The sequence below is a fragment of the Triticum urartu genome, chromosome 1A (genome assembly GCF_056163025.1).
Source record: "Triticum urartu cultivar PI428250 chromosome 1A, HENAU_Tu73, whole genome shotgun sequence".
Taxonomy (NCBI): domain Eukaryota; kingdom Viridiplantae; phylum Streptophyta; class Magnoliopsida; order Poales; family Poaceae; genus Triticum; species Triticum urartu.
This window is the reverse complement of record NC_141873.1, coordinates 435893149-435909791: the sequence shown is the minus strand read 5'-3', so window position 1 is coordinate 435909791 and position 16643 is coordinate 435893149.

Genomic DNA, 16643 nt, shown 5'->3' with positions numbered 1-16643 from the left:
TGTTTTTGACATCCTTAAAATGTCCCTAATTTTTTCCCAAAGCCTTGTATAACCGATTCAAGGTACCATTCCAAGTTGTTTTGGTTTTCGATAAATTTTACATTTTTTGGAATTTTCTAGGTCACAAAAAGTCGATAAATGGCCGAATGTGTTGTAACTTGCATAGGGTGTCAGATTGAAGCCTGACATAGATGCACACGGATGTATACTACACAACCTTATTTTTGCAGACGTTGTTGGGCCTCCAAGTGCAGAGGTTTGTAGGACAATAGCAAATTTCTCTCAAGTGGATGACATAAGGTTTACCAATCCATGGGAGGCGTAAGATGAAGATGGTCTCTCTCAAGCAACCCTGCAACCAAATAACAAAGAGTCTCTTGTGTCCCCAACACACCCAATACAATGGTAAATTGTATAGGTGCACTAGTTCGACGAAGAGATGGTGATACAAGTGCAATATGGATGATAGATAAAGGTTTTTGTAATCTGAAAATATAAAAATAGCAAGGTAACTAATGATAAAAGTGAGCACAAACGGTATTGCAATGCAAGGAAATAAGGCCTAGGGTTCATACTTTCACTAGTGCAAGTTCTCTCAACAATAATAACATAGTTGGATTATATAACTGAAGGAAATATGCCCTAGAGGCAATAATAAAGTTATTATTTATTTCCTTATAATCATGATAAATGTTTATTATTCATGCTAGAATTGTATTAACCGGAAACATAATACATGTGTGAATACATAGACAAACAAAGTGTCACTAGTATGCCTCTACTTGACTAGCTCGTTGATCAAAGATGGTTATGTTTCCTGACCATGAACAATGAGTTGTTATTTGATTAACGAGGTCACATCATTAGTTGAATGATCTGATTGACATGACCCATTCCATTAGCTTAGCACCCGATCGTTTAGTATGTTGCTATTGCTTTCTTCATGACTTATACATGTTCCTATGACTATGAGATTATGCAACTCCCGTTTGCCGGAGGAACACTTTGGGTGCTACCAAACGTCACAACGTAACTGGGTGATTATAAAGGAGCATTACAGGTGTCTCCAAAGGTAGATGTTGGGTTGGCGTATTTCGAGATTAGGATTTGTCACTCCGATTGTCGGAGAGGTATCTCTGGGCCCTCTCGGTAATACACATCACATAAGCCTTGCAAGCATTACAACTAATATGTTAGTTGTGAGATGATGTATTACGGAACGAGTAAGGAGACTTGCCGGTAACGAGATTGAACTAGGTATTGGATACCGACGATCGAATCTCGGGCAAGTAACATACCGATGACAAAGGGAACAACATATGTTGTTATACGGTCTGACCGATAAAGATCTTCGTAGAATATGTAGGAGCCAATATGGGCATCCAGGTCCCACTATTGGTTATTGACCGGAGACGTGTCTCGGTCATGTCTACATTGTTCTCGAACCGTAGGGTCCGCACGCTTAACGTTACGATGACAGTTATTATGAGTTTATGCATTTTGATGTACCGAAGGTTGTTCAGAGTCCCGGATGTGATCACGGACATGACGAGGAGTCTCGAAATGGTCGAGACATAAAGATTGATATATTGGAAGCCTATGTTTGGACATCGGAAGTGTTCCGGGTGAAATCGGGATTTTACCGGAGTACCGGGAGGTTACCGGAACCCCCCGGGAATCATATGGGCCTTAGTGGGCCTTAGTGGAAAGGTGAAAGGGCTGCCCATAAGGGCTGCGCGCCTCCCCCCTCCCCTAGTCCTATTAGGACTAGGAGAGGTGGCCGGCCACCCCTCTCCCTCTTTCCCCCCTTGGGAGTCCTATTTGGAATAGGATTGGGGGGGGGGGAGTCCTACTCCCGGTAGGAGTAGGACTCCTCCTGCACCTCCATAGGGCTGGCCGCACCCCTCCCCCTTGGCTCCTTTATATACGGAGGCAGGGGGCACCTCTAGACACACAAGTTGATCATTGAGATCGTTCCTTAGCCGTGTGCGGTGCCCCCTGCCACCATATTCCACCTCGATCATATCGTTGTAGTGCTTAGGCGAAGCCCTACGTCGGTAGAACATCAAGATCGTCACCACGCCGTCGTGCTGACGGAACTCCTCCCCGAAGCTTTGCTGGATCGGAGCCCGGGGATCGTCATCGAGCTGTACGTGTGCTAAGAACTCGGAGGTGCCGAAGTAACGGTGCTTGGATCGATCGGATCGGGAAGAAGACGTACGACTACTTCCTCTACATTGTGTCAACGCTTCCGTTGCAATCTACAAGGGTATGTAGATCAGACTCTCCCCCTCGTTGCTATGCATCACCATGATCTTGCGTGTGCGTAGGAAATTTTTTGAAATTACTACGTTCCCCAACAGTGGCATCCGAGCCTAGGTTTTATGGTTTGATGTTATTTGCACGAGTAGAACACAAGTGAGCTGTGGACGATACAAGTCATACTGCCTACCAGCATGTCATACTTTGGTTCGGCGGTATTGTTGGACGAGACGACCCGGACCAACCTTACGTGTACGCTTACGCGAGACCGGTTCCCTTGACGTGCTTTGCACATAGATGGCTTGCGGGCGACTGTCTCTCCAACTTTAGTTGAACCGAGTGTGGCTACGCCCGGTCCTGGCGAAGGTTAAAACGGAGTCTATTTGACAAACTATCGTTGTGGTTTTGATGCGTAGGTGAGATTGGTTCTTACTTAAGCCCGTAGCAGCCACGTAAAACTTGCAACAACAAAGTAGAGGACGTCTAACTTGTTTTTGCAGGGCATGTTGTGATGTGATATGGTCAAGGCATGATGCTGAATTTTATTGTATGAGATGATCATGTTTTGTAACCAAGTTATCGGCAACTGGCAGGAGCCATATGGTTGTCGCTTTATTGTATGCAATGCAATCGCGATGTAATGCTTTACTTTATTACTAAACGGTAGTGATAGTCGTGGAAGCATAAGATTGGCGAGACGACAACGATGCTACGATGGAGATCAAGGTGTCGCGCCGGTGACGATGGTGATCATGACGGTGCTTCGGAGATGGAGATCACAAGTACAAGATGATGATGGCCATATCATATCACTTATATTGATTGCATGTGATGTTTATCTTTTTATGCATCTTATCTTGCTTTGATTGACGGTAGCATTATAAGATGATCTCTCACTAAATTATCAAGAAGTGTTCTCCCTGAGTATGCACCGTTGCCAAAGTTCGTCGTGCCCAGACACCACGTGATGATCGGGTGTGATAAGCTCTACGTCCATCTACAACGGGTGCAAGCCAGTTTTGCACACGCAGAATACTCAGGTTAAACTTGACGAGCCTAGCATATGCAGATATGGCCTCGGAACACGGAGACCGAAAGGTCGAGCGTGAATCATATAGTAGATATGATCAACATAAACGATGTTCACCATTGAAAACTACTCCATCTCACATGATGATCGGTTATGGTTTAGTTGATTTGGATCACGTAATCACTTAGAAGATTAGAGGGATGTCTATCTAAGTGGGAGTTCTTTAGTAATATGATTAATTGAACTTAAATTTATCATGAACTTAGTCCCTGATAGTATCTTGCTTGTTTATGTTGATTGTAGATAGATGGCTTGTGCTGTTGTTCCGTTGAATTTTAATGCGTTCCTTGAGAAAGCAAAGTTGAAAGATGATGGTAGCAATTACACGAACTGGGTCCGTAACTTGAGGATTATCCTCATTGCTGCTCAGAAGAATTACGTCCTAGAAGCACCGTTGGGTGCCAGGCCTGCTGCTGGAGCAACACCAGATGTTATGAACGTCTGGCAGAGCAAAGCTGATGACTACTCGATAGTTTAGTGTGCCATGCTTTACGGCTTAGAATCGGGACTTCAACGACGTTTTGAACGTCATGGAGCATATGAGATGTTCCAGGAGTTGAAGTTAATATTTCAAGCAAATGCCCGGATTGAGAGATATGAAGTCTCCAATAAGTTCTATAGCTGCAAGATGGAGGAGAACAGTTCTGTCAGTGAGCATATACTCAAAATGTCTGGGTATAATAATCACTTGATTCAATTGGGAGTTAATCTTCCAGATGATTGCGTCATTGACAGAATTCTCCAATCACTGCCACCAATCTACAAGAGCTTCGTGATGAACTATAATATGCAAGGGATGAACAAGACTATTCCCGAGCTCTTCGCAATGCTGAAAGCCGCGGAGGTAGAAATCAAGAAGGAGCATCAAGTGTTGATGGTTAACAAGACCACTAGTTTCAAGAAAAAGGGCAAAGGGAAGAAGAAGGGGAACTTCAAGAAGAACGGCAAGCAAGTTGCTGCTCAGGAGAAGAAACCCAAGTCTGGACCTAAGCCTGAAACTGAGTGCTTCTACTGCAAGCAGACTGGTCACTGGAAGCAGAACTGGCCCAAGTATTTGGCGGATAAGAAGGATGGCAAGGTGAACAAAGGTATATGTGATATACATGTTATTGATGTGTACCTTACTAGAGCTCGCAGTAGCACCTGGATATTTGATAGTGGTTCTGTTGCTAATATTTGCAACTCGAAACAGGGACTACGGAATAAGCGGGCACTGGCAAAGGACGAGGTGACGATGCGCGTGGGAAACGGTTCCAAAGTCGATGTGATCGCGGTCGGCACGCTACCTCTACATCTACCTTCGGGATTAATATTAGACCTAAATAATTGTTATTTGGTGCCAGCGTTGAGCATGAACATTATATCTGGATCTTGTTTAATGCGAGACGGTTATTCATTTAAATCAGAGAATAATGGTTGTTCTATTTATATGAGTAATATCTTTTATGGTCATGCACCCTTGAAGAGTGGTCTATTTTTATTGAATCTCGATAGTAGTAATATACATATTCATAATGTTGAAGCCAAAAGATGCAGAGTTGATAATGAAAGTGCAACTTATTTGTGGCACTGTCGTTTAGGTCATATCGGTGTAAAGCGCATGAAGAAACTCCATACTGATGGATTTTTGGAACCACTTGATTATGAATCACTTGGTACTTGCGAACTGTGCCTCATGGGCAAGATGACTAAAACACCGTTCTCCGGTACTATGGAGAGAGCAACAGATTTGTTGGAAATCATACATACCGATGTATGTGGTCCGATGAATATTGAGGCTCGTGGCGGATATCGTTATTTTCTCACCTTCACAGATGATTTAAACAGATATGGATATATCTACTTAATGAAACATAAGTCTGAAACATTTGAAAAGTTCAAAGAATTTCAGAGTGAAGTTGAAAATCATCGTAACAAGAAAATAAAGTTTCCGCGATCTGATCGTGGAGGAGAATATTTGAGTTACGAGTTTGGTGTACATTTGAAAAACTGTGGAATAGTTTCGCAACTCACGCCACCCGGAACACCACAGCGTAATGGTGTGTCCGAACGTCGTAATCGTACTTTACTAGATATGGTGCGATCTATGATGTCTCTTACTGATTTACCGCTATCGTTTTGGGTTTATGCTCTAGAGACGGCTGCATTCACGTTAAATAGGGCACCATCAAAATCCGTTGAGACGACACCTTATGAACTGTGGTTTGGCAAGAAACCAAAGTTGTCGTTTCTTAAAGTTTAGGGCTGCGATGCTTATGTGAAAAAGCTTCAACCTGATAAGCTCGAACCCAAATCGGAGAAATGTGTCTTCATAGGATACCCAAAACAAACTGTTGGGTACACCTTCTATCACAGATCCGAAGGCAAGACATTCGTTGCTAAGAATGGATCCTTTCTAGAGAAGGAGTTTCTCTCGAAAGAAGTGAGTGGGAGGAAAGTAGAACTTGACGAGGTAACTGTACCTGCTCCCTTACTGGAAAGTAGTTCATCACAGAAAACTGTTTCAGTGACACCTACACCAGTTAGTGAGGAAGCCAATGATAATGATCATGAAACTTCAGATCAAAATACTGCTGAACCTCGTAGATCAACCAGAGTAAGATCCGCACCAGAGCGGTACGGTAATCCTGTTCTGGAAGTCATGCTACTAGATCATGATGAACCTACGAACTATGAAGAAGCGATGGTGAGCCCAGATTCCGCAAAGTGGCTTGAAGCCATGAAATCTGAGATGGGATCCATGTATGAGAACAAAGTATGGACTTTGGTTGACTTGCCCGATGATCGGCAAGCAATTGAGAATAAATGGATCTTTAAGAAGAAGACTGACGCTGATGGTAATGTTACTGTCTACAAAGCTCGACTTGTCGCAAAAGGTTTTCGGCAAGTTCAAGGAATTGACTACGATGAGACCTTCTCACCCGTAGCGATGCTTAAGTCCGTCCGAATCATGTTAGCGATTGCCGCATTTTATGATTATGAAATTTGGCAGATGGATGTCAAAACTGCATTCCTGAATGGATTTCTGGAAGAAGAGCTGTATATGATGCAACCGGAAGGTTTTGTCGATCCAAAGGGAGCTAACAAAGTGTGCAAGCTCCAGCGATCCATTTATGGACTGGTGCAAGCCTCTCGGAGTTGGAATAAACGTTTTGATAGTGTGACCAAAGCATTTGGTTTTATACAGACTTTCGGAGAAGCCTGTATTTACAAGAAAGTGAGTGGGAGCTCTGTAGCATTTCTGATATTATATGTGGATGACATATTGCTGATTGGAAATGATATAGAATTTCTGGATAGCATAAAGGGATACTTGAATAAAAGTTTTTCAATGAAAGACCTCGGTGAAGCTGCTTACATATTAGGCATTAAGATCTATAGAGATAGATGAAGACGCTTAATTGGACTTTCACAAAGCACATACCTTGACAAAATTTTGAAGAAGTTCAAAATGGATCAAGCAAAGAAAGGGTTCTTGCCTGTGTTACAAGGTGTGAAGTTGAGTAAGACTCAATGCCCGACCACTGCAGAAGATAGAGAGAATATGAAAGATGTTCCCTATGCATCAGCCATAGGATCTATCATGTATGCAATGCTGTGTACCAGACCTGATGTGTGCCTTGCTATAAGTTTAGCAGGGAGGTACCAAAGTAATCCAGGAGTGGATCACTGGACAGCGGTCAAGAACATCCTGAAATACCTGAAAAGGACTAAGGATATGTTTCTCGTATATGGAGGTGACAAAGAGCTCACCGTAAAAGGTTACGTTGATGCAAGCTTTGACACTAATCCGGACGATTCTAAATCGCAAACCGGATACGTGTTTACATTAAACGGTGGAGCTGTCAGTTGGTGCAGTTCTAAACAAAGCGTCGTAACGGGATCTACATGTGAAGCGGAGTACATAGCTGCTTCGGAAGCAGCGAACGAAGGAGTCTGGATGAAGGAGTTCATATCCGATCTAGGTGTCATACCTAATGCATCGGGTCCAATGAAAATCTTTTGTGACAATACTAGTGCAATTGCCTTGGCAAAGGAATCCAGATTTCACAAAAGGACCAAACACATCAAGAGACGCTTCAACTCCATCCGGGATCTAGTCCAGGTGGGAGACATAGAGATTTGCAAGATACATACGGATCTGAATGTTGCAGACCCGTTGACTAAGCCTCTTCCACGAGCAAAACATGATCAGCACCAAGGCTCCATGGGTGTTAGAATCATTATAGTGTAATCTAGATTATTGACTCTAGTGCAAGTGGGAGACTGAAGGAAATATGCCCTAGAGGCAATAATAAAGTTATTATTTATTTCCTTATAATCATGATAAATGTTTATTATTCATGCTAGAATTGTATTTACCGGAAACATAATACATGTGTGAATACATAGACAAACAAAGTGTCACTAGTATGCCTCTACTTGACTAGCTCATTAATCAAAGATGGTTATGTTTCCTGACCATGAACAATGAGTTGTTATTTGATTAATGAGGTCACATCATTAGTTGAATGATCTGATTGACATGACCCATTCCATTAGCTTAGCACCCGATCGTTTAGTATGTTGCTATTGCTTTCTTCATGACTTATACATGTTCCTATGACTATGAGATTATGCAACTCCCGTTTGCCGGAGGAACACTTTGGGTGCTACCAAACGTCACAACGTAACTGGGTGATTATAAAGGAGCATTACAGGTGTCTCCAAAGGTAGATGTTGGGTTGGCGTATTTCGAGATTAGGATTTGTCACTCCGATTGTCGGAGAGGTATCTCTGGGCCCTCTCGGTAATACACATCACATAAGCCTTGCAAGCATTACAACTAATATGTTAGTTGTGAGATGATGTATTACGGAACAAGTAAAGAGACTTGCCGGTAACGAGATTGAACTAGGTATTGGATACCGACGATCGAATCTCGGGCAAGTAACATACCGATGACAAAGGGAACAACGTATGTTGTTATACGGTCTGACCGATAAAGATCTTCGTAGAATATGTAGGAGCCAATATGGGCATCCAGGTCCCGCTATTGGTTATTGACCGGAGACGTGTCTCGGTCATGTCTACATTGTTCTCGAACCGTAGGGTCCGCACGCTTAACGTTACGATGACAGTTATTATGAGTTTATGCATTTTGATGTACCGAAGGTTGTTCGGAGTCCCGGATGTGATCACGGACATGACGAGGAGTCTCGAAATGGTCGAGACATAAAGATTGATATATTGGAAGCCTATGTTTGGACATCGGAAGTGTTTCGGGTGAAATCGGGATTTTACCGGAGTACCGGGAGGTTACCGGAACCCCCCGGGAATCATATGGGCCTTAGTGGGCCTTAGTGGAAAGGTGAAAGGGCTGCCCATAAGGGCTGCGCGCCTCCCCCCTCCCCTAGTCCTATTAGGACTAGGAGAGGTGGCCGGCCACCCCTCTCCCTCTTTCCCCCCTTGGGAGTCCAATTTGGAATAGGATTGGGGGGGGGGAGTCCTACTCCCGGTAGGAGTAGGACTCCTCCTGCGCCTCCATAGGGCTGGCCGCACCCCTCCCCCTTGGCTCCTTTATATACGGAGGCAGGGGGCACCTCTAGACACACAAGTTGATCATTGAGATCATTCCTTAGCCATGTGCGGTGCCCCCTGCCACCATATTCCACCTCGATCATATCGTTGTAGTGCTTAGGCAAAGCCCTGCGTCGGTAGAACATCAAGATCGTCACCACGCCGTCGTGCTGACGGAACTCCTCTCCGAAGCTTTGCTGGATCGGAGCCCGGGGATCGTCATCGAGCTGTACGTGTGCTAAGAACTCGGAGGTGCCAGAGTAACGGTGCTTGGATCGGTCGGATCGGGAAGAAGACGTACGACTACTTCCTCTACGTTGTGTCAACGCTTCCGTTGCAATCTACAAGGGTATGTAGATCAGACTCTCCCCCTCGTTGCTATGCATCACCATGATCTTGCATGTGCGTAGGAATTTTTTTGAAATTACTACGTTCCCCAACAATAACTATCCCTCAACATGCAACAAAGAGTCACTCCAAAGTCACTAATAGCGGAGAACAAACGAAGAGATTATGGTAGGGTATGAAACCACCTCAAAGTTATCCTTTCTGATCGATCTATTCAAGAGTTCGTAGTAAAATAACATGAAGCTATTCTTTCCATTCAATCTATCATAGAGTTCATACTAGAATAACACCTTAAGACACAAATCAACCAAAACCCTAATGTCACCTAGATACTCCAATGTCACCTCAAGTATCCGTGGGTATGATTATACGATATGTGTCACACAATCTCAGATTCATCTATTCAACCAACACAAAGAACTTCAAAGAGTGCCCCAATTTTCTACCGGAGAGTCAAGATGAAAACATGTGCCAACTCATATGCATAGGTTCATGGGCGGAACCCGCAAGTTGATCACCAAAACATACATCAAGTGGATTAATAGAATACCCCATTGTCACCACGGGTATCCCACGCAAGACATACATCAAGTGTTCTCAAATCCTTAAAGACTCAACCCGATAAGATAACTTCAAAGGGAAAACTCAATCCATTACAAGAGAGTAGAGGGGGAGAAACATCATAAGATCCAACTATAATAGCTAAGCTCGCGATACATCAAGATCGTATCACCTCAAGAACACGAGAGAGAGAGAGAGATCAAACACATAGCTACTGGTACATACCCTCAGCCCCGAGCGTGAACTACTCCCTCCTCATCATGGAGAGCGCCGGGATGATGAAGATGGCCACTGGAGAGGGATTGCCCCCCTCCGGCAGGGTGCCGGAACGACTCTAGATTGGTTTTTGCTGGCTACGGAGGCTTCTGGCGGCGGAACTCCTGATCTATTCTGCGCCCCGAAGTTTTTAGGGTATATGGGTATATATAGAAGGAAGAAGTACGTCGGTGGATCTTCGGGCTGTCCACGAGGCAGGGGGCGCCCAGGGGGGTGGGCGCGCCCCCACCCTCGTGGGCACCCCGGGACTCTCCTGGTTCATCTTCGATACTCCGTGGGCTTCTTTTGGTCCAAAAATAGGTTCCGTGAAGTTTCAGGTCAATTGGACTCTGTTTGATTTTCCTTTTCTGTGATACTCTAAAACAAGGAAAAAACAGAAACTGGCACTGGGCTCTGGGTTAATAGGTTAGTCCCAAAAATAATATAAAAGTGTATAACAAAGCCCATAAACATCCAAAACAGATAATATAATAGCATGGAACAATCAAAAATTATAGATACGTTGGAGACGTATCAGCATCCCCAAGCTTAATTCTTGCTCGTCCTCGAGTAGGTAAATGATAAAAATAGAATTTTTGATGTGGAATGCTATCTAACATATTTATCCATGTAATTCTTTATTGTGGTAAGAATATTCAGATCCATAAGATTCAAGACAAAAGTTTAATATTGACATAAAAATAATAATACTTCAAGCATACTAATAAAGCAATCATGTCTTCTCAAAATATCATGGCCAAAGAAAGTTATCCCTACAAAACCATATAGTCTGGCTAAGCTCCATTTTCACCACACAAAATATTTAAATCATGCACAACCCGATGACAAACCAAGCAATTGTTTCATACTTTTGATGTTCTCAAACTTTTTCAATCTTCATGCAATACATGAGCGTGAGCCATGGACATATTACTATATGTGGAATAGAAGGGTGGTTGTGGAGAAGACAAAAAGGGAGAAAATAGTCTCACATCAACTAGGCGTATCAACGGGCTATGGAGATGCTCATCAATAGATATCAATGTGAGTGAGTAGGGATTGCCATGCAACGGATGCACTAGAGCTATAAGTATATGAAAGCTCAACAAAAAGAACTAAGTGGGTGTGCATCCAACTTGCTTGCTCATGAAGACCTAGGGCATTTTGAGGAAGCCCATCATTGGAATATACAAGCCAATTTCTATAATGAAAAATTCCCACTAGTATATGAAAGTGACAACATAGGAGACTCTCTATCATGAAGATCATGGTGCTACTTTGAAGCACAAGTGTGGTAAAAGGATAGTAGCATTGCCCCTTCTCTCTTTTTCTCTCATTTTTTTATTCGGGCCTTTTATCTCTCTTTTCTATGGCCTCTTTTTTAGTCTGGAGTCTCATCTCGACTTGTGGGGGAATCATAGTCTCCATCATCCTTTCCTCACTTGGGACAATGCTCTAAAAATGATGATCATCACATTTTTATTTACTTACAACTCAACAATTACAACTCGATACTTAGAACAAGATATGACTCTATATGAATGCCTCCGGCGGTGTACCGGGATGTGCAATGACTCATGAGTGACATGTATGAAAGAATTATGAACGGTGGCTTTGCCACAAATACGATGTCAACTACATGATCAGCATAATAATATGACAATGATGGAGCGTGTCATAATAAACAGAACGGTGGAGAGTTGCATGGCAATATATCTCGGAATGGCTATGGAAATGCCATAATAGGTAGGTATGGTGGCTGATTTGAGGAAGATATATGGTGGGTTTATGGTACCGGCGAAAGTTGCGCGGTACTAGAGAGGCTAGCAATGGTGGAAGGGTGAGAGTGCGTATAATCCATGGACTCAACATTAGTCATAAAGAACTCACATACTTATTGCAAAAATATATTAGTTATCAAAACAAAGTAATACGCACATGCTCCTAGGGGGATAGATTGGTAGGAAAAGACCATCGCTCGTCCCCGACCGCCACTCATAAGGAAGACAATCAATAAATAAATCATGCTCCGACTTCATCACATAACGGTTCACCATACGTGCATGCTACGGGGATCACAAACTTTAACACAAGTATCTCTCAAATTCACAACTACTCACTAGCATGACTCTAATATTACCATCTCCATATCTCAAAACAATCATCAAGTATCTAACTTCTCATAGTATTCAATGCACTTTATATGAAAGTTTTTATTATATCCCTCTTGGATGCCCATCATATTAGGCCTAAATTCATAACCAAAGCAAATTACCATGCTGTTTAGGACTCTCAAAATAATATAAGTGAAGCATGATAGTTCATCTATTTCTATAAAATAAAACCACCACCGTGCTCTAAAAAGATATAAGTGAAGCACTAGAGCAAATGACAAACTACTCCGAAAGATATAAGTGAAGATCAATGAGTAGTCGAATAATTCTGCAACTATGTGAAGACTCTCTTACATTTAAGAATTTCAGATCTTGGTATTTTATTCAAACACCAGGCAAAACAAAATAAAATAAAATGACGCTCCAAGCAAAACACATATCATGTGGCGAATAAAAATATAGCTCCAAGTAAAGTTACCGATGAACGAAGACGAAAGAGGGGATGCCTTCCGGGGCATCTCCAGGCTTAGGCTTTTGGTTGTCCTTGAATATTACCTTGGAGTGCCTTGCGCATCCCCAAGATTAGGCTCTTGCCACTCCTTATTCCATAGTCCATCGAATCTTTACCCAAAATTTGAAAACTTCACAACACAAAACTTAACAGAAAACTCGTAAGCTTCGTTAGTATAAGAAAATAAATCACCACTTAGGTACTATTATGAACTCATTCTAAATTCATATTGGTGTAATATCTACTGTATTCCAACTTCTCTATGGTTCATACCCTCCGATACTACTCATAGATTCATCAAAATAAGCAAACAACACATAGAAAACAGAATCTGTCAAAAACATAACAGTCTGTAGTAATCTGTAGGATTCGAATACTTCTGTAACTCCAAAACTCATGAGAAATTAGGAAATCCTAGGCAATTTGTTTATTAATATACTGCACGTTGAATTGGTATTTTATCGCTCTCTGGTAAAAAAATGAAAATTATTCTCGTGAGCGCATACTTTCTGTTTTTTACAGCAAGATCAAATAACAATCACCCAAGAAGATCCTAAAGGCTTTACTTGGCACAAACACTAATTAAAATACAAAAAAACACAATCATAATAGATGATAGATGATTAATTTATTACTAAATAGGAACAAAAAGCAAGGAGCTAAAATAAAATTGGGTTGCCTCCCAACAAGCGCTATCGTTTAATGCCCCTCGCTAGGCATGATGATTTCAACGATGCTCACATAAAAGATAAGAATTGTAACATAAAGAGAGCATCTTGAAGAATATGACTAGCACATTTAAGTCTAACCCACTTCCTATGCATAGGGATTTTGTGGGCAAACAACTTACGGGAGCAATAATCAACTAGCATAGGAAGGCAAAACATACATAACTTTAAAACTTTAGGCACATAGAGAGGGAACTTGATATTATTGCAATTCCTACAAGAATATATTCCTCCCTCATAATAATTTTCAGTAGCATCATGCATGAATTCAACAATATAACCAGACCTAAAGCATTCTTTTCATGATCTACAAGCATAGAAAATTTACTACTCTCCACATAAGCAAAATTCTTCTCATTCGGAATAGTGGGAGTATCATAAGAGACTCGAATACTATAAATTGTTTCCACATTAAAAGAGTAATGTTCAGAAAAGGGGTAATCATAATCATGACAAGTTTTATAAATATAATCATCACTACTCTTTATAGCATAAGTGTCATCGCAATAGTCATCATAAATAGGAGGCATGCTATCATCATAATAAATTTGCTCATCAAAACCTGGGGGACTAAAAATATCATCTCCATTAAACGTAGCATTCCCAAGCTTGGGACAAACATTAATTGCAGCAAATATATTCTCAAACATGTCATTCTCATCAAACATAGCATCCCCAAGCTTGGGCCTTTTCATATCATAAGCATAATCACTCTCATCATTAATAGTATGGATAGCACCAATAGTATAGTAATTATCATCATCACAATGAGTAATAGGAGCAACTTTATTTGGGAGAGATACCTTTCGACCTTTGCTTCTCCATCTTTTCTTTTTCTTCTTCACATCATGTGTGGGTTCAACCCTCTTTTTGGAACTCCTTATTAATGAGATTGGTTGAATAGAAGGCTCCTCCTCATTACCTGATTCATCATAAGAAATAATAGGAGGATATTGGGAAGTCTCTTCCCTTTCATCAGTATTCTCTTGATCTTCTATTTGTTTTCTTTTCTTTATGTAATTGGCAATATAAGGATTTTCAATACAATTCACCGCACAATACATATAAATTTCCTCTAGATCAAAATCAAGAAGTTTATCACGGGCAAATACTGGAAGATAGTTAGTTATACGTTTCATTTCTTCATAACCCATAAGCAAACTAAGTTCATTATGATGTGTAAGGGAAATCAAGTCATCACCATTTTTGGAAACGATTAGATCATGAAACAATTTGCATCGGATGGTTAAATGACCACGTTCATTGCAAAGTTCACAAGTACGGCTAAGAAAATTTAAAATTTCAGCACAAACATCTAGCCTTTCTTGCAACCATTTAGTTTCTAAGTACTTATGCCTCTTGCAATGTCTATCTTCCCTATTTGGTGTGTACTTGCAAACCCAATGCACTCCACAAAAATTGACATGTTTATAGGAGACATTTTCATCATAACTAGTGCAATCATCATTAGTACTACATATATTCCAAGAGTTCATACTGACAACATTGCAATCGTGCTCATCATTCAAAGATTTAGTGCCAAACATTTTAATGCATTCTTCTTCTAACACTTTGGCACAATTTTCCTTTCCATCATACTCACGAAAGATATTAAAAAGATGAAGCGTATGAGGCAAACTTAATTCCATTTTTTTGTAGTTTTCTTTTATAAACTAAACTAGTGCTAAAACAAGAAACAAAAAGATTCGATTGCAAGATCTAAAGATATACCTTCAAGCGCTAACCTCCCCGGCAATGGCGCCAGAAAAGAGCTTGATGTCTACTATACAACCTTCTTCTTGTAGACGTTGTTGGGCCTCCAAGTGCAGAGGTTTGTAGGACAGTAGCAAATTTCCCTCAAGTGGATGACCTAAGGTTTATCAATCTGTGGGAGGCGTAGGATGAAGATGGTATCTCTCAAGCAACCCTGCAACCAAATAACAAAGAGTATCTTGTGTCCCCAACACACCCAATACAATGGTAAATTGCATAGGTGCACTAGTTTGGCAAAGAGATGGTGATACAAGTGCAATATGGATAAAAACATCAAGGTAACTAATGATAAAAGTGAGCACAAACGGTATTGCAATGCAAGGAAATAAGGCTTAGGGTTCATACTTTCACTAGTGCAAGTTCTCTCAACAATAATAACATAATTGGATCATATAACTATCCCTCAACATGCAACAAAGAGTCACTCCAAAGTCACTAATAGCGGAGAACAAACGAAGAGATTATGGTAGGGTACGAAACCACCTCAAAGTTATCCTTTCTGGTCGATCTATTCAAGAGTCCGTAGTAAAATAACATGAAGCTATTCTTTCCGTTCAATTTATCATAGAGTTCATACTAGAAGAACACCTTAAGACACAAATCAACCAAAACCATAATGTCACCTAGATACTCCAATGTCACCTCAAGTATCCGTGGGTATGATTATACGATATGCATCACACAATCTCAGATTCATCTATTCAACCAACACAAAGAACTTTAAAGAGTGCCCCAATTTTCTACCGGAGAGTCAAGACGAAAACGTGTGCCAACCCCTATACATAGGTTCATGGGCGGAACCCGCAAGTTGATCACCAAAACATACATCAAGTGGATCAATAGAACACCCCATTGTCACCACGGGTATCCCACGCAAGACATATATCAAGTGTTCTCAAATCCTTAAAGACTCAATCCGATAAGATAACTTCAAAGAGAAAACTCAATCCATTACAAGAGAGTAGAGGGGGAGAAACATCATAAGATCCAACTATAATAGCAAAGCTTGCGATACATTAAGATCGTATCACCTCAAGAACACGAGAGAGAGAGAGATCAAACACATAGCTACTGGTACATACCCTCAGCCCTGAGCGTGAACTACTCCCTCCTCGTCATGGAGAGCGCCGGGATGATGAAGATGGCCACCGGAGAGGGATTCCCCCCTCCGGCAGGGTGCCGGAACGGCTCTATATTGGTTTTTGGTGGCTACGGAGGCTTCTGGCGACGGAACTCCCAATCTATTCTGTGCCCTGAAGTTTTTAGGGTATATGGGTATATATAGGAGGAAGAAGTACGTTGGTGGATCTCCGGGCTGTCCACGAGGCAGGAGGGCGCGTCTAGGGGAGTGGGCGCGCCCCCCACCCTCGTGGGCAGCCCGGGACTCTCCTTATCCATCTCCGATACTCCGCGGGCTTCTTCTGGTCCAAAAACAAGTTCCG